Raw genomic sequence first — 18518 nt, forward strand, 5'->3', positions numbered from 1 at the left:
CCCCATCCAATCTGACGGAGCTTGAGAGGATCTGCAGAGAAGAATGGGAGAAACTCCCCAAATACAAGTGTGCCAAGCTTGTAGTGTCATACCCAAGAAGACTCTGCAAAAGGTGCTTCAACAAAGTACTAAGTGGAGGGTTTGAGTACTTATGTAAATGTGATATTTCCAGTTTTATTTTTTTATACATTTGCAAACATTTCTAAAAACCTGTTTTTGCTTGGTCTTAATGGGGTCTTGTGTGTAGATTAATGAGGGGGGGGGGGTTAATCCATTTTAGAATAAGGCTCTAACGTATATACAGTACCAGTCAAAAGTTTGGACACACTTACTCATTCCAGGGTTTTTCTTATTTGAAAAAATCTTACTCTACATTGTACAATAATTTATGAAGACATCAAAACTATGAAATAACACACAGGGAATAATTTAGTAGTCAATAGAGTTTATATCTGAGATTCTTCAAAGTAGCCACCCTTTGCCTTGATGACAGTTTTTCACACTCTTGGCATTCTCTCAACCAGCTTCAAGAGGTAGTCACCTGGAATTATTTTCCAACATTCTTGAAGGAATTCCCACATATGCTGAGCATTTGTTGGCTGCTTTTCCTTCACTCTGCGGTCCAACTCATCCCATCTCCTTTTTTTGATGGTGAATACTTTGATGAATCTCAAACAGAAAATATATTTTGGTTTGTTTAACACTTTTTTTGGTCACTACATGATTCCATATGTGTTATTTCATAAAAGTTTTGATGTTTTCACTGTTATTCTACAATGTAGAACCAAACAATCAACTAGTCGACTAATTGGGGTCAGCCCTACTGAATTCAAAATGTTTTTACAAACAGGTTGTTACACATTGTTACGCATTGATAGAAAATGGAATACAGTAACATCTCAATACTTTTTAGATGCACCTTTGGCAGCAATTACTGCTGTGAGTCTTTCTGGGTAATAAGTGTCTTAAGAGCTTTCCACACCTCGCTTGTGCAACATTTGCCCATTTATTTATTTTTAAAGTTCTTCAGTGTCTGTCAAATTGGTTGTTGATCATTGCTAGACAACCATTTTCAGGTCTTGTCATAGATTTTCAAGCAGATTTAAGTCAAAACTGTAACTCGGCCACTCAGGAACATTCACTGTCTTCTTGGTAAGCAACTCCAGCTAACGTTAGTGAGCTAGCTAGAATTCGTGGCATATCATACATTTAGAAAAATCGTAACTTATCATATGTTCAGAAAATGTTTAACATTTTGTACATTTAGCAAATTAACATATATTTTCCATTTTGGAAATTTTTAACATTTTAATAAGAATTGTAACTCGTAACATATAACATGGGGGATGGACATCCACAAATTAATACATACGATACGTAACGTAACATAACATATTAAATGGAGTGTCTCGGATTTACTTACAGAATAATATGAAATGCTCTGAGACCAGGTTGACCACTATGCTTGAAAATATGGAGAGTGGTACTCAGTAATGTGTCGTATTGGATTTGCCTCGAACATAACGCCTTATATTCAGGACAAAAAAAAGTATTGCTTTGCCAAATGTTTTTGCAGTATTACTTTAGTGCCTTGTTGCATTGTTTTGGAATATTTTTTATTCTGTACAGGCTTCCTTCTTTTCACTCTGTCATTTATGTAACGACGTTCGTCTGTAGGAGGAGATGCGGACCAAAAAGCAGCGTGGTGGTTATTCATGTTCTTTAATGGAAAACTGAACAATACATGAAATAACTCAAATCTACAAAACAACAAACGGAACGTGAAAACCTATACAGCCTATCCTGTGACAACAAACACAGTGACAGGAACAATCACCCACAAACACACAGTGAAACCCAGGCTACCTAAGTATGATTCTCAATCAGAGACAACTAATGACACCTGCCTCTGATTGAGAACCATACTAGGCCGAAAACATAGAAATGCCCCAAAACATAGAAAAACAAACATAGACTGCCCACCCAACTCACGCCCTGACCATACTAAATAAATACAAAACAACGGAAATAGAGGTCAGAACGTGACAATTTAGGTTAGTATTGTAGAGTAACCACAATGTTGTTAATCCATCCTCACTTCTCTCCATTAAACTCTTTAACTGTTTTAAATTGACCATTGGCCTCATGGTTAAATCCCTGAGAAGTTTCCTCTCCGTGTTTTTAAATCATCTGATTTGATTATTTTATATATTTTACATGCGATAAGGCCACACAGAGGGGCAGAGAATTAGCTACCTGTGATAATCTGAAGAACCTAAAAAGGCGGCTAGATGTCGTCTTATAAAATAACTTGAAAGCTACCAAAATTCTAGTAAACTTCTGAAGTTTCCAGTAATATACCCTCCCTTTGCAACCCTAGGCACACATAAGTCTTAGCCTAAACTGAATTACAATTATTTGTGTTTGTCTTTGAACAGCCCCAACATGAGGAGTCATCTGTTTCAGAGACATGGATAACTATGAAAAGGTGAGGAAGATAGGGGAAGGCTCTTTCGGGAAAGCAATCCTCGTCAAATCCAGGGACGATGGAAAACAGTATGTCATCAAGGAGATCGGCATCTCCCGGGTAAGAGAGAACACACATGACATGTCACACTTGACATGTTTTGGAAGTCTTATTCCACCCAAAATATTCTATATTTCTCTAGCTATCTCTTTGTCTTTTCCCTCCCCCTCTCTCACTTTCGATGGCAGATGTCCAGTAAAGAGAGACAGGAGTCCCGGAAAGACGTGGCTGTTCTGGCCAACATGAGCCACCCCAACATCCTCCAGTACAAAGAGTCCTTTGAAGGTAAACAACAACCTGCGCACTACTCAGTCCAGGGTCCCCAGTTCAGAGGTCAACAGTCAGCCGTGATGGCCAGAATACGTCTGGGCCTATATCCATTTCCTTGAAACTTTAGGGTTGTGAAATAAATCATGTCATTTAGCATACACTTTTATCCTAAGCAACTTAGTCCTGTGCACATACATTTTACATATTGGTGGTCCCAGGAAGCAAACCCTCTACCCTGGCGTTACAAGCAGCATGCTCTACCAACTGAGCTACAGGGCCCGTCACCTGTGGTGTGAGTGCTGATGAACCAATCTCAGTGGGTGTGTGAGACTTGGCAGAAGCCTCCAGAGGGGAAGTAGAGAATCCATCTGGCTCATTAATTACAGTAGATGGAGGATGGATGACCTCACACTGTCCTCTCCCTCCTGATTCAATCCTGCAGTCTGTTTAACATCTGTCTGGCCAAGGAGATCGAATAACGGTGCTTGTGTGTCCTGTAGCAGTGTAATACACAGACAGGGGTTAAACCAATCTGTGTGTGTGTCTTTGTGTTTTCTAGAGTGTGGATGTCTGTACATCGTGATGGATTACTGTGAGGGGGGAAACCTATTCAAGACGATCAACTCTCAGAAAGGAGTGCAGTTCTCTGAGGAGCAGATTAAGCAGGTGAAACTCACCTGAGAGCCATGGTTCAGATGAATAAAGCTCAAAAAAAGACTTACGTTTGCGTAGCTACAGACTGATTTTTGTCATGGAAGGAGGGCAGGAGTATGAACATGCTCTTTGTTTGACTCTGTGTCTTGATAGATCCAGGATTGGTTAGTGCAGATATTGCCTCGCCCTGAAGCATGTACGTGGCCGTAAGATCCTCCACAGAGACATCAAATTGCAAGTAAACAGGAAGTGCGAAGAGACCCAACTTTCCCCTGAATATTGAGCATGTAGTAGTATACGTTATCCATCGCACTAATATGGTTTTGAACTTTTAGAACATATTTCTGATCGAAGATGGTACCATAATGCTAGGAGACTTTGGGATTGCCAGGGCTCTGAATAGGTGAGCAAGAGAACATACTAAAGAAGCTAACCTGTGTTTTAGTGAAAAAGGGGGCAACTTCTTTGCAAAGGTAATCTCCATTTCAGTAACTCCACAATCTTCTTTCTCAGTGCTGTGGAGCTGGCCAGGACATGTATCGGGATGCCGTACTACCTGTCACCTGAGATTTGTGAAAACAAAACGTACAACAACAAAAGGTAACCATGTCTGCCTGGCTGAGGGGTCATTGCCTCACATTGGGCCGTGAACTTACTTTGAGGATTTAGTCTTTGTGTGAATGTCAGTTTGTAAACACTCATTAATGAGGTGTAGAGTTGAATCACCATGATTGTACAAATTCTGAGTAAATTTGTCACACACACAGGATAATGCAAGGTCATTGAGGTGCATTGAGGCACCACGATGAAGAAATGTATATGTGGTGTATGTGTATAGCCTTTAGTGAGTCGACTTACTGGCTGGTGCACGTCCAGAGAAGGAAGCCTGTAATGATTTTAACCTATTTAAATATGCTTCATGTACATGCGTGTCTCCCAGACCCTGATGCGGTGAAGAGAGAGCTACGGAGGCTAGAGCAAGCCCATGTTAGCAGGTCCGTGGCTGGTCACAAACTATTCTAGAACACACTGTTCTGTCTCTAACTGGCAGTAAAGCTTTGCTGGATTTTATGGTAATAGTTCTTAGTCATGATGTACAATGTTATTTCAGTACTAAGTCAATTAAACTGTTTCCAGGCAACGGGGTCATGCGGCAGCTGAACGGGTCAATCAGGTTCAGGAGTTTCTGCAGCGTAAAAGAGACGCCATGCTGAACAAGGTGCGCGCTGAGGAACAGTTGGGACGTGGTCGTTCCCCCCTATGTTCATGGTTAATATCCATAGTGTCGATCTGGAATCAAGGTTGAATTTAATGCTTACTGGTGTTTTGGACTAAATGCAGCACATTTTATACATCTGAAATGTGGTTGAATTGAACAGTGAACAGGGTGCCCGGCAAAACCTGGCAGCCCTCTATGGTCAGTCCAGCTACAGGAGAGTCAAACCCAACAAAGAGAAGGAGGTAGGAGCCCAGCTTTCAGCTCTGGATGTCCAGGCAGCCTCACTCCATCCGATCCCTCACGCATAATGACATGCTGGGTTTGGCTTCCCAGTCTTCTGTTGTGTCTGCATGGTGCTACCCTCAGACACATCCCCTTAACGCTGCAGTCAAAAAGTGACCCAGCAGCACCTCCCAATGTCTCACTCCCTGTACTGCATGTTTCTGTGTGGACAGGTGTGTGTAACGTTATGTCAATGCACAAGTCTGTGTCAGAGCTGCCGTTCATTCATTTGGTGCACCAGTAACAGCTTCTTTTTTTTTTACCCTTTCCACACAATTTTGTGCACATTATATTTTGTCATGGGTTTTTGTTTTGTTTTTGACTAAAAGAAACTCATCTCAAATAACACCAGTGTGTCATTTTTAGGTGTTTACGTGTAACTGAATGTACTGAAGTGAATGTATTGTCTTTTTTTTGTCGTGTCAAATGTGTTGATGGCTAATTCAGTCAATGTTCTCCTTGTGGAAATGGTTATGATGTTAGTGAATTATTTTGTGTTTTTAAAACCTCAGTTGGTGTGTGTGTATGTTGTATTAGGTGAAAATGTGAGTGTGTGTGTGTGTGTGTGTGTGTGTCTGTGATATGTGTTACCTGCTAAGGTGATCTGCGCTGTAGTCTCCATGAGCACTGTGTAACTTCTTAGTTACCTCTGTGTGTGTGTGTAACGTCTGTGTGTCTGTTCTCAGGAGTACCTATCCCGGCTGAGCCAGTTCAGGCTACAGAACTTCAACGAGCGCCAGCAGATCAAAGCACGCCTCATAGGAGAGAAGGTATCCCTCCTCCACCAGAGATCAGATTATGACGCTGTATTTGTTGGATAATTTGTATGAGAGGTTTATGACATCCTCTCTGGGTCGTTCTGGTGTCCCTTCCAGTACGACAGTGATGGCTCAGACAGCCAGGTGTCCTGTGATGAGGCGGAGCCTAGGAGAAAGAAGATTGAGGCCTTGAAGGTGAGTGCCGCTCCATCGGTCAGTCTCCTCAAGTCACAGCTAGTAACCAGGAAATACAGTGCCTTGCGAAAGTATTCGGCCCCCTTGAACTTTGCGACCTTTTGCCACATTTCAGGCTTCAAACATAAAGATATAAAACTGTATTTTTTTGTGAAGAATCAACAACAAGTGGGACACAATCATGAAGTGGAACTACATTTATTGGATATTTCAAACTTTTTTAACAAATCAAAAACTGAAAAATTGGGCGTGCAAAATTATTCAGCCCCTTTACTTTCAGTGCAGCAAACTCTCTCCAGAAGTTCAGTGAGGATCTCTGAATGATCCAATGTTGACCTAAATGACTAATGATGATAAATACAATCCACCTGTGTGTAATCAAGTCTCCGTATAAATGCACCTGCACTGTGATAGTCTCAGAGGTCCGTTAAAAGCGCAGAGAGCATCATGAAGAACAAGGAACACACCAGGCAGGTCCGAGATACTGTTGTGAAGAAGTTTAAAGCCGGATTTGGATACAAAAATATTTCCCAAGCTTTAAACATCCCAAGGAGCACTGTGCAAGCGATAATATTGAAATGGAAGGAGTATCAGACCACTGCAAATCTACCAAGACCTGGCCGTCCCTCTAAACTTTCAGCTCATACAAGGAGAAGACTGATCAGAGATGCAGCCAAGAGGCCCATGATCACTCTGGATGAACTGCAGAGATCTACAGCTGAGGTGGGAGACTCTGTCCATAGGACAACAATCAGTCGTATATTGCACAAATCTGGCCTTTATGGAAGAGTGGCAAGAAGAAAGCCATTTCTTAAAGATATCCATAAAAAGTGTCGTTTAAAGTTTGCCACAAGCCACCTGGGAGACACACCAAACATTTGGAAGAAGGTGCTCTGGTCAGATGAAACCAAAATTGAACTTTTTGGCAACAATGCAAAACGTTATGTTTGGCGTAAAAGCAACACAGCTCATCACCCTGAACACAACATCCCCACTGTCAAACATGGTGGTGGCAGCCTCATGGTTTGGGCCTGCTTTTCTTCAGCAGGGACAGGGAAGATGGTTAAAATTGATGGGAAGATGGATGGAGCCAAATACAGGACCATTCTGGAAGAAAACCTGATGGAGTCTGCAAAAGACCTGAGACTGGGACGGAGATTTGTCTTCCAACAAGACAATGATCCAAAACATAAAGCAAAATCTACAATGGAATGGTTCAAAAATAAACATATCCAGGTGTTAGAATGGCCAAGTCAAAGTCCAGACCTGAATCCAATCGAGAATTTGTGGAAAGAACTGAAAACTGCTGTTCACAAATGCTCTCCATCCAACCTCACTGAGCTCGAGCTGTTTTGCAAGGAGGAATGGGAAAAATGTTCAGTCTCTCGATGTGCAAAACTGATAGAGACATACCCTAAGCGACTTACAGCTGTAATCGCAGCAAAAGGTGGCGCTACAAAGTATTAACTTAAGGGGGCTGAATAATTTTGCACGCCCAATTTTTCAGTTTTTGATTTGTTAAAAAAGTTTGAAATATCCAATAAATGTCTTTCCACTTCATGATTGTGTCCCACTTGTTGTTGATTCTTCACAAAAAAAATACAGTTTTATATCTTTATGTTTGAAGCCTGAAATGTGGCAAAAGGTCGCAAAGTTCAAGGGGGCCGAATACTTTCGCAAGGCACTGTACATAAGTGTTGACCAACATGTGACTGAGGAATTTGTTTGTTCTGCCAGGCCCAAGCACAGGCCCGTGGAGCAGCCAGCGAATAAGCGAAAATAGGCGTATGAGAGAGAAAAGAGAGCCTGGGAGGATCATGTGGGTCGCCATCTGTTTTCTCACACTTACCTACTCCTAAGCTAACCCATATGTAGGACCAAAATCACTTAGCTTCATTTTTGTGTGTTTTTGTCAGCTTGCAGCTCGAGGCGTGAAGGTTGCCATGGTAGCAGGAGGTGTAGCAATAGCAGTAGCTCCTCCTCTAGAGCCTCCCCTTCAGCCTGGCCCCTCCCTCCCTGTACAGGACCCGGCAGCTAAAGCCCAGACTGCATCCACAACCTCCACCCCTGCCATCTCCATGACTACTGCTCTGAAGGACATGGGTACGGTCACCCTAAGCTTTTCCCAGCTATTATTGAGAGAATACCTTCATTATGCAAAAAAAAAAAATCTTACACAAAGTTGTTTTTCTTCTCCCATTTGTCTCCCTGCCAGAACCTGGCAGAGCTTTCCGTTGAAAGAGGACTCGCCTAAAACAGTTTGGTTGTTTGGTTTTAATGGTGATTTCAGAGTGAGAAGGAGATTTCCTGTAGACTGAATGAGAACCTGAAGGCCCAGAGCCCTGAGGAGGAGGTGTCAGCCACAGCCCCAGAAGGACAGTGCCCCGCCCCCCAGCAGAGCCAGCCTATCACAGAGGAGAGACCGTCCTTTGGTGGGAACAGGAAGAAGTGGGAGGCTGGAGCTACGTCGATTCTCTCTGCAGCCCAGCAGACACCAGAATAGACCTGTATCAGAACGACTGGTGAGTTACACCATCTGCCTCTGACTCTTAAATATACCCTCATCCGCTACAGAAAAGTCTAACACCTATTGGAGTTGGTAGATTAATGACAGCAGTGGATCCTTACTCTGTGCACTGTATTCTCAACTCTTTGACGCTATCCCTTGAAGCTCCATCTCTCTTCCTCTCCCCTTTCCCCAGGCTCGGTCTCCAGAAGAGAGATTGTCCTCTGGTGGGGACAGGAAGAAATGGGAGGCTGGACCTCCACCCATTCTCTCCATAGCTCAGCAGACCGTAGAGGTTTGGTTTTAAAATAATGTTTAAATGTATATATTGAAAGGTTTCTAGTTTGCTCAGTTAATTTATTCCATTTCTTTATTGCTTTAAATCGAAATGTTATTTAGCCTATTTCTCCTTTCTGTCTGGATAACGCATAGATGGTGGACAATCTATTCCTAGTATTTACGGAATGTCTGTCTCTTACCAACTGAATACCGTTGTGAACTTGGCCGTTTTAAACGATGTATATAATAAAATAAGCATGTTTTTTTCAATTATCTTGTTGTTTGATGACCAACCAACAACACTGCGCATGACTGCAACAGAAGAACCATATCTCCACCTTAAAACAATCCTTGCTGCTTTATTCTGTGCATTCTGCAGCCTCCTAACTTCACTTGATGATGCATTTCCCCAGACCACCGAACAGTAGTTCACCTGACTCTCAACCAATGCCTGTGTTATTTGCTGAAGGATTTTCCCTGGTAAATATTTAGCTATCCTTCTGATTATGCATGCTGTTTTAATATTTTCTTTTACATAGATTAGTTGTTTGAGACGACCATGATAAGCAGTTGTCTAGCTGCACTTCCAATAGTTTGGTTTCTGCCACTTCTTCAATTTGTACTCCTCCCATACTTAATTGTATCCCATGCTGTTTTGGCCTTTTCCTAGTTGAACAGACCAACAAAACTTTGGTTTTCTTGGTGTTTAAAACAAGTTTGTTTTGGCAAACCCACTTCCTGATATTGTCCAAATCTCCTTGTAAAGCCTGCTGTACCTGTTGAACCGATTGTCTTGCTGAATAAATTGTAGTATCATCTGCAAATATAGTAGCTTGAGTTTCAACCAAGGCATAGGGAAGGTTGTTGGTATATATTAAGTAAAGAAGTGGCGCAAGGCAGCTGCCCTGCGGTATTCCACAGTTTAACACATTAGGGGAAGAAAATGAACCATTGATATAGGTGGACTGTTTTCTGTCAGTTAGATATGACTGTACCCAATTAAATGCTACCTCCTTAAAACCATAATGCATTCATTTTGTCAAAATTATTTCATGATCTAATAAATCAAATGCTGCACTGAAATCTAAAAATAGTACACCTACAAACCTGCCATTATTCATAGCATTGAGCCACTGGTCAGTCATGTCAACCAATGCAGTGGGAGTGGAATGGTTTTTGCGATAAGCATGCTGATTGGCTGTAATCAGATCATTCTTTTCCATGTACTCCCACATTTGTCTACTCACAATACCCTCCAATATTTTACTGAGTGTAGGGAGTAGACTAATTGGTCGACTATTGGCAGGAGTAATGGGTCATTTGCAGTCTTTCGGAATAGGACACAGTTTCGCATGCTTCCATACATTTGCGAACATTCCCTTTTCCAGTGACCAGTTAAATATGTTTCTCAGTGGAACTGCAATCTGGGGAGCAGCACAGTGAAGCAAATTTTTTTCCATAAGACCTTAACCTGTAGATTTACCATCAGGTAATGACTTCAATAGGTTTAACACTTCCTCCACTGACACTGTTTGTAGACTAAAAGAGCAGATTTTATTGCTCATAATATGATCATCAATCCATTGGACAATGGCTTGGTTGGAAGAATGTATGTCTACATTGTTGCTCAGTAATTTAATTTTCTGTGTAAAAAAAATCTGCAAATTGATTGGCAATATCAACTGGTTTTGTTATTATTCTCCTGTCAACCTTCACACTAGATGGGCATGACGAGATATATGTACCAAGTAAGCCCTTAACTGTGTTCCATACCTTTTTAGAATCATTTTTACAATCAATAAAAGCATTGTTGTAAAATAACTTTTTTTTCTCTTTCGATTCAATTTAACTGCATAATTACGTAATGTTCTATAATTCTGTTCATCAATTTCTAATTTTGACTTGGCTGCTAAGACTTTTGCCATATTTCTTTGAGAAAAAGCCTCACCCAATTCATCATCAATCCATGGAGATGGACGAGCACCAGCTGTACTCTTTCTTATAGGGGCATGATGGTCCATTACCTCCATGAGCAAATCAATAAAACATTATGTAGCGTGATTTAAATCATCCTCTAGATAAATCAGCTCCCAGGGTACAGCAGCCAAATCAGAAGAGATGCTGAAGACGCCAGAGAGAGAGAGAGAGGGTGAGTGGGTTATGTACTGTACAGGTTATCAGTTACTGACACTCTTTATCCAGAGACATACAGGCAGTGGAATATATCAGCCCATCTAAATCACTCAGGCAGATGTTCTCGTGTTCTTTCCAGATCCAGCAGACTTGGAGTCAGTGGTCCTGGAGGAGGGCAAAAAGCGGGCTGCAAATCCCCCAGCTGGCGTAGAGCAGGCATGGGAGGAACAGGCCCTGCTGCTGAGGTGAGGGTTTACTGCCTCCACTGAAGCGGCATGACAAACATCTAATCCAAGTATATGCCTATTCCTAGTGACCTAATGTGAATTTCATTGACATTATTAACATAGGATTAAAAACCTCTAGACTAAAATGTGACTTGAACTGTAATGAAGTTTAGCCATTTTCTTGGATTATTTAGGACATGTTCATGAAACGCAATTATTAAAGAATTATGTCTTGCAAAACCAGTGTTATGAATACAGAATTCCTAATGGATACTTGCGTTGTATTTTCTGTGTGACTTCCCTATCAGGCCACCAGGGGGCAGAGTAACACCAGCAGAAACCAAGGGGTTTGGGGAGAGGGCAGAGAAATAACCCAAATCGTCAGGTAAACTGAGAGAGACACTGCTTTTACTAGACTGCCTTTTCGGTGAAGCTGGTGTCCCATGCTCAGCTGCCTTTTCCTCTTTCTTTCTCTTTCCCTCCCTCCGTCTAGCTATAGTGCCAGTGTGTGAGAAACCTCTGTTTGTGAAGCCGTGCTCCTCGCCGGCCCACCGTCGTACTGCAACTCTGGTTCTTATGTCAGCCCAGTCATCCATGGAGGACTCGTCCTCCTCTCTGGCCTCACGCTCTCGCTCCGTCTCTCCGCTCCGCTCACCACAACGTCCTCTTCATCGGCCTCTCCGCGGGCCGGTTCGAAGCCAACAACCCCAAGGTGAATAACAACACCTCTCCTCATGGAGACTGGGGATAATAACTAAAGAGAATGGATGGATGTGGAATTATAAAGGAAATATTATGAATAACGAAGTAATAACATTATCTTATTCGCACTAATATTGTAACCCTGTCCCTGAACATCCTTCTATAATAGTAAAACAATCACAACACAAGTAACAAGCATATTTCCTCCATAAAATTAATAAATTAAATGGTTAATTTCTATCAGCCAGTATCATATATCAATCACAATTTACATTTGAGTCATTTAGCCGACTCTCTTATCCAGAAGGACTTACAGGAGCAATTAGGGCTAAGTGCCTTGCTTAAGGGCACAGCGACTGATTTTTCACCTAGTCGGCTTGGGGATTTGAACCATCGACCTCTCGGTTACTGGCCCAATGCTCTTAACCGCTAGGCTACTTGCCACTCCCGTAAGTAAGTAGCCTTGAACGAGCCTTGACTTGTGCGAGCCAGAACGGCTCGTAGGATCAGTCTCCTGTTTCGGTAGCGTGAGGCAGCTTGATGTACAAGTACGCCCTCTGGACAGGACGCTGGTCTATCGCAGGAGTTACAAGATTGTGTTTAGAGGTAGGTGAAGGAGTCGAGCGCAGGAGAGCAGAGATGTCCGAGATGCGGTTTTTTAATAGGCGAGTCCACAAACATATAGGTCAGGTACAATACCAAAAATGAACGCCCTCGACAAAACCAGAAACCAGTTACTCACTGAAGGAGGAAAAAACAACGCTCCTAAACTTATACATACTTGGTATAATACGTGAAAACAAATAAGGCACAACCTTAACGAGCCACATCCCACAAATAATCCATAAACCTAGGTAGGCAACAGGGGTAATTGTACACACAGAAATTAAAGCAAATGAAAGCAGGTGTGAAAGAACCAAAGACAAAACAAACGGACGCCCCCGACCACCGATTCGGGGGAAGTCATGACAGCAGGGCCTTCCATTCGTATGAGATATATTATCTATTATTATGTCCTCTACAGTGATGTGATGCACAGCTGTAGTAGATGTTCATAAAATGTACTCGGACCTTTCTGCCTGTGCCTGATGAAATGCGGAGGTTCTGTGGTATTTTTAGGCTCTGATTCAGTCTTTAATAATAAAGAGTTCTGGAATGGAGACAGCCCCATTAATCACATGTTCTGGAAGAGAGCCTGATGAGAGAGAGAGGACATTTATCTTCCTGCATCTTTTATAACCTCTACCGGGGAGAGAGGGAGAGAGGCCCATGGAGAGACAGGCGAAGTTCCCTGTTATTTTTGTAGGGACTGTGTGTGTCTGTGCAGAGTTCCAACTTTGAACCGTGTGTGTGTGTGTGTGTGTGTGTGTGTGTGTGTGTGTGTGTGTGTGTGTGTGTGTGTGTGTGTGTGTGTGTGTGTGTGTGTGTGTGTGCACGCTCAGGTCCAGGTCGGAGCCCTGCATGTGTGTTTTCAGCGATGGCTCTCCCTGGACACAGCGTTATTAATGCGATTCTTCCACATCCCTGATGTGTCATCATACCAGAGGCCACTCCACCGGCCTGCCTCACACACTCACTCACTCACACATGCGCACACACACACTCACGTGCACACCCATGTCCTCAAACATGATCGGACCCATCTCATTTTCCGCCTAAAATGATGTTCCGGAAAGTTGGCTTTTGTTTACAATGCCTTACTAGTCAAATATCGCATATTGAGCAGCAACTGTCCTGATTTCGGGATGATGATCCAGTAGTTAAAGGCATTTTTCACATTTTACAATTCTATTCGGTTTCTTGAGCTTCTGGGCACCTGACCTGGCTGCACTACAACTTATTTAAGGCAACAACAAAAAAAATCCTGGTGTAACAAAAAAAATCCTGGTGTAACAAAAATAATCCTGGTGTAACAAAAATAATCCTGGTGTAAATTTTTGAGTTATGAAAGTCTTGAGCTGGCGCTAAGAATTTGCATGTGTGATAATTAGTTAGTCATGGTGGGTGTATAGGAGTGTGACTTGCTGGCTGTGCGGCGTGTGTGTGTCCTCAGATGCTGCGGACCTGTTCTCTCCTAGACCTCAGCAGACTGTTCAGCTCATTACAGGAGGCAGGAGGGGGCTACGGGGCTGTTGCCCCCGACAACAACAACAACCTGGAGATAGAGACAATGGAGGAAGAAGAGGCCAAGGAGGATGAACAATCAGAGAATGAGGAGTAAGACACTGCAACACACTTGCACTACACACACAGACACATACACCATGAGTATATGTCTGATACATAGACACTTAAGTTGACCTCTCTGTGTCATGAGGAATATGCTTTGTGCAGTATTTTTTTATTTTTTTATTTGTATTTCACCTTTATTTAACCAGGTAGGCTAGTTGAGAACACCTTTATTTAACCAGGTAGGCTAGTTGAGAACAAGTTCTCATTCGCAACTGCGACCTGGCCAAGATAAAGCATAGCAGTGTGAACAGACAACACAGAGTTACACATGGAGTAAACAATTAACAAGTCAATAACACAGTTGAAAAAAAAGAGAGTCTATATACATTGTGTGCAAAAGGCATGAGGAGGTAGGCGAATAATTACAATTTTGCAGATTAACACTGGAGTGATAAATGATCAGATGGTCATGTACAGGTAGAGATACTGGTGTGCAAAAGAGTAGAAAAGTAAATAAATAAAAACAGTATGGGGATGAGGTAGGTCAAATTGGGTGGGCTATTTACCGATAGACTATGTACAGCTGCAGCGATTGGTTAGCTGCTCAGATAGCAGATGTTTGAAATTGGTGAGGGAAGTCTCCAACTTCAGCGATTTTTGCAATTCGTTCCAGTCACAGGCAGCAGAGAACTGGAACGAAGGGCGGCCAAATGAGGTGTTGGCTTTAGGGATGATCAGTGAGATACACCTGCTGGAGCGCGTGCTACGGGTGGGTGTTGCCATCGTGACCAGTGAACTGAGATAAGTCGGAGCTTTACCTAGCATGGACTTGTAGATGACCTGGAGCCAGTGGGTCTGGCGACGAATATGTAGGGAGGGCCAGCCGTCTAGAGCATACAGGTCGCAGTGGTGGGTGGTATAAGGTGCTTTAGTAACAAAACGTATGGCACTGTGATAAACTGCATCCAGTTTGCTGAGTAGAGTGTTGGAAGCTATTTTGTAGATGACATCGCCAAAGTCGAGGATCGGTAGGATAGTCAGTTTTACTAGGGTAAGTTTGGTGGCGTGAGTGAAGGAGGCTTTGTTGCGGAATAGAAAGCCGACTCTAGATTTGATTTTAGATTGGAGATGTTTGATATGAGTCTGGAAGGAGAGTTTACAGTCTAGCCAGACACCTAGGTACTTATAGATGTCCACATATTCTAGGTCGGAACCATCCAGGGTGGTGATGCTAGTCGGGCGTGCGGGTGCAGGCAGCGAATGGTTGAAAAGCATGCATTTGGTTTTACTAGCGTTTAAGAGCAGTTGGAAGCCACGGAAGGAGTGTTGTATGGCATTGAAGCTTGTTTGGAGGTTAGATAGCACAGTGTCCAAGGACGGGCCGGAAGTATACAGAATGGTGTCGTCTGCGTAGAGGTGGATCAGGGAATCGCCCGCAGCAAGAGTATGAAACCATGTGTATGATGAAGCTGTGAGTAAATATGACCTGTGTTCTCTGTGTGTATCAGGATGATGACCTGAGGGAGTTAAGGGCCTCCATAGAAAGACTCCTACATGAGGAGCGCAACGAGGAAGAGGAGAGGGGTGATGAAGATGGTAACGGGAGCCCTCCAGAGGAAGAGGGAGGAGATTGCTTCAACGGCAACCCTGCTTTGGATGATGATGATGGTGATGATGATGATGACGATTCTGCTGAGGTAGAGGAGGAGCTGAACGGGATGGCTGAGGATGAGGAGGAGAGTTCTAATTGGATTCCAGGTGATGAGGAGGCAGGACACATACTCACCAACGGACTGGAAGAAAGGAGCACCACAGCAGTGAGAGCCAGCTCCATGAAGAATGGAAGACGAGGAGCACCACAGCAGTGAGAGCCAGCTCCATGAAGAATGGAAGACGAGGAGCACCACAGCAGTGAGAGCCAGCTCCATGAAGAATGGAAGAAGAGGAGCACCACAGCAGTGAGAGCCAACTCCATGAAGAATGGAAGAAGAGGAGCACCACAGCAGTGAGAGCCAGCTCCATGAAGAATGGAAGAGGAGCACCACAGCAGTGAGAGCCAACTCCATGAAGAATGGAAGAAGAGGAGCACCACAGCAGTGAGAGCCAACTCCATGAAGAATGGAAGAAGAGGAGCACCACAGCAGTGAGAGCCAACTCCATGAAGAATGGAAGAAGAGGAGCACCACAGCAGTGAGAGCCAACTCCATGAAGAATGGAAGAAGAGGAGCACCACAGCAGTGAGAGCCAACTCCATGAAGAATGGAAGAAGAGGAGCACCACAGCAGTGAGAGCCTTTTCCATGAGGAATGGAAGAAGAGGAGCACCACAGCAGTGAGAGCCTTTTCCATGAGGAATGGAAGAAGAGGAGCACCACAGCAGTGAGAGCCTTTTCCATGAGGAATGGCAATCAGGTACATTTAGTAATCCTTCTTTTATCCACATGCACAATAGTTACAATGCACGCAGTCAGAACCAGATTGTCAATAGGATTGTGTGTGTGTGTGTGAACACCAGACGACAGTGGTGAGGAGGAGGATGTTGAAGCTGAACAGCAGGACAGCATCTACAGCCGTCTGGAGGAGCTGCGTTTGAACCTGGAGCAGGAGATAGGCTTTGAGAACTTTATAGAGGCCTACAACACGATCAAGGATGGGACCTGCTGACCCTCTACCCTCATGATGTAATTTATGATCTATCGTCCAGAAATGACGGATGTTCATGTCATTGTACCATTAAAGGCAATTCATGAGGTTGAGGATGAGAACGTCAACATGTTATTGAACAACATCCTGGGGACTGAGCACCAGCACCTGTACCCCAACATCATTCACCTGGTCATGGCTGATGGAGCCTACCAAGAGGGTTAGTATCAGAGACCTTTCTCTCTCTCTCTGTCTCTCTCCACTCTGCATCCCACCTTCACTTTACTTGCCCTTTGTTTTGACAGATCTATTTTCCCTCATGTTTAAATCACAGGCATGCATGATGTGTTCTTCTATTAATTGTTGTGTTCAGCCAGTATGCTGAATGCCTCTACAACAGGTTCTCCCACAGCTCTAGACTGTGTGAGAGAGCCAATAAACCCTTTCATCTAATCTGCCCAATCTGCTATTCTCTCCTAACACCCCCACATCTCTACCCAGTCACTTGGACTGTGGCGATGTGAAACACACCCTAAAGACCCCCCCCCCCCGCACACACACACACACACCCACACACACACACACACACACACACACACACCAGACTCATGTGCCAAGTCAGCTGTCAGACACTGGGGAGGTGTAGGGGGGGAAGAGTTTAATTTGTGTCTGACAGAACGGAACGGAACTCCCCCAGGACATGAGAGCAGAGGATTCAGACAAAGCTCTCAATCTCTCTGTACTGTCTCTCTGCTCTCTGTGTTTTGTTCCCTCATCTTACTCTTTGGATAAAATAAACACTTGTCTTTCTCTCCCTCCTTACCACACTGTCTAGACTGTTCTGTCTAGACTTCCAGTGCTGGCCTGTTTGTCTCTAACAGCCTTGCTGTTCGATCCATTTTTATTTGATCTTGTGTGTGCCTCAAGCCCTTTCATTTAGGCAATGAGAGCAGAGAGGGTAATGTTGATGGAGCTAGGCACAGGCAGGAAGGTGAAGCTGAAGGCTTCTGATTTCCAACACTTTTACTATAATGCTTTAAACTTGTCTGTAATGTGAATTAGTCTAACCTGTCGCTGAAGATTCGAGCAACTTGTCTCCATTTATGCTTAAATGGTGATCCTGCTGAATGCTGTTGTATGGCTGTTTTTTATGTGCCAGATTCAAGTGTTTGACCTCTATCCCCCCTCTGTACTTTAGTGTTCAGGGTCAAAGGTCACTGGCTTGGGTTAATGGAAATGGCAATTTAGTAATATGACTGCGAAAGTGATGTGCTCAGTTTCTCTCCCATCCCGTCAAATGAAGAAAGATGATTTGACCTGTGACTCCTGGGCTCTGAGTGTACTCAAGGACTCTCTCAGGCTACTGCAATCTAATGAATCTTTGGTTTTAACATGATTCCCATCTCTCTCTCCCCGGTTCTGTTCCTCTTCGTCTTTTAGATAATGATGAAATTGGGATGTGTGTCCAAGCCGCTGGCAACTTTTGACAATCTACTAGCCATCCGATGTCTTCCGATGGTTGGAGAGGGGTTGGAGCCAGGCCCAGGCACACTTGCATGGGTGCACCTCAGCCACGGGTGCACCTTAGCCACGCTCAAGGTACTAAACGATATCATAACCGCCATTGATAAAAGACAGTACTGTGCAGCCGTCTTCATCGACCTGGCCAAGGCTTTCGACTCTGTCAATCACCGTATTCTTATCGGCAGACTCCAATAGCCTTGGTTTTTCTAATGACTGCCTAGCCTGGTTCACCAACTACTTTGCAGACAGAGTTCAGGGTGTCAAATCGGAGGGAATGTTGTCCGGACCTCTGGCAGTCTCTATGGGAGTACCACAGGGTTCAATTCTCGGTCCGAGAAAATGTATATATCTGCATATATATCAATGATGTCGCTCTTGCTGTGGGTGATTCCCTGATCTACCTCTACGCAGACGACACCATCTGTATA

The 18518-nt window shown here is 43.6% G+C and overlaps 1 pseudogene; it reads left to right on the forward strand.

Moving 5' to 3' along the window:
- The first annotated feature begins 2470 nt into the window (after positions 1–2470).
- Positions 2471–17033, forward strand: LOC139407966 (serine/threonine-protein kinase Nek1-like; annotated as a pseudogene).
- Positions 17034–18518: the final 1485 nt, after the last annotated feature.

Source organism: Oncorhynchus clarkii, chromosome 4 (genome assembly GCF_045791955.1).
Source record: "Oncorhynchus clarkii lewisi isolate Uvic-CL-2024 chromosome 4, UVic_Ocla_1.0, whole genome shotgun sequence".
NCBI classification, from domain to species: domain Eukaryota; kingdom Metazoa; phylum Chordata; class Actinopteri; order Salmoniformes; family Salmonidae; genus Oncorhynchus; species Oncorhynchus clarkii.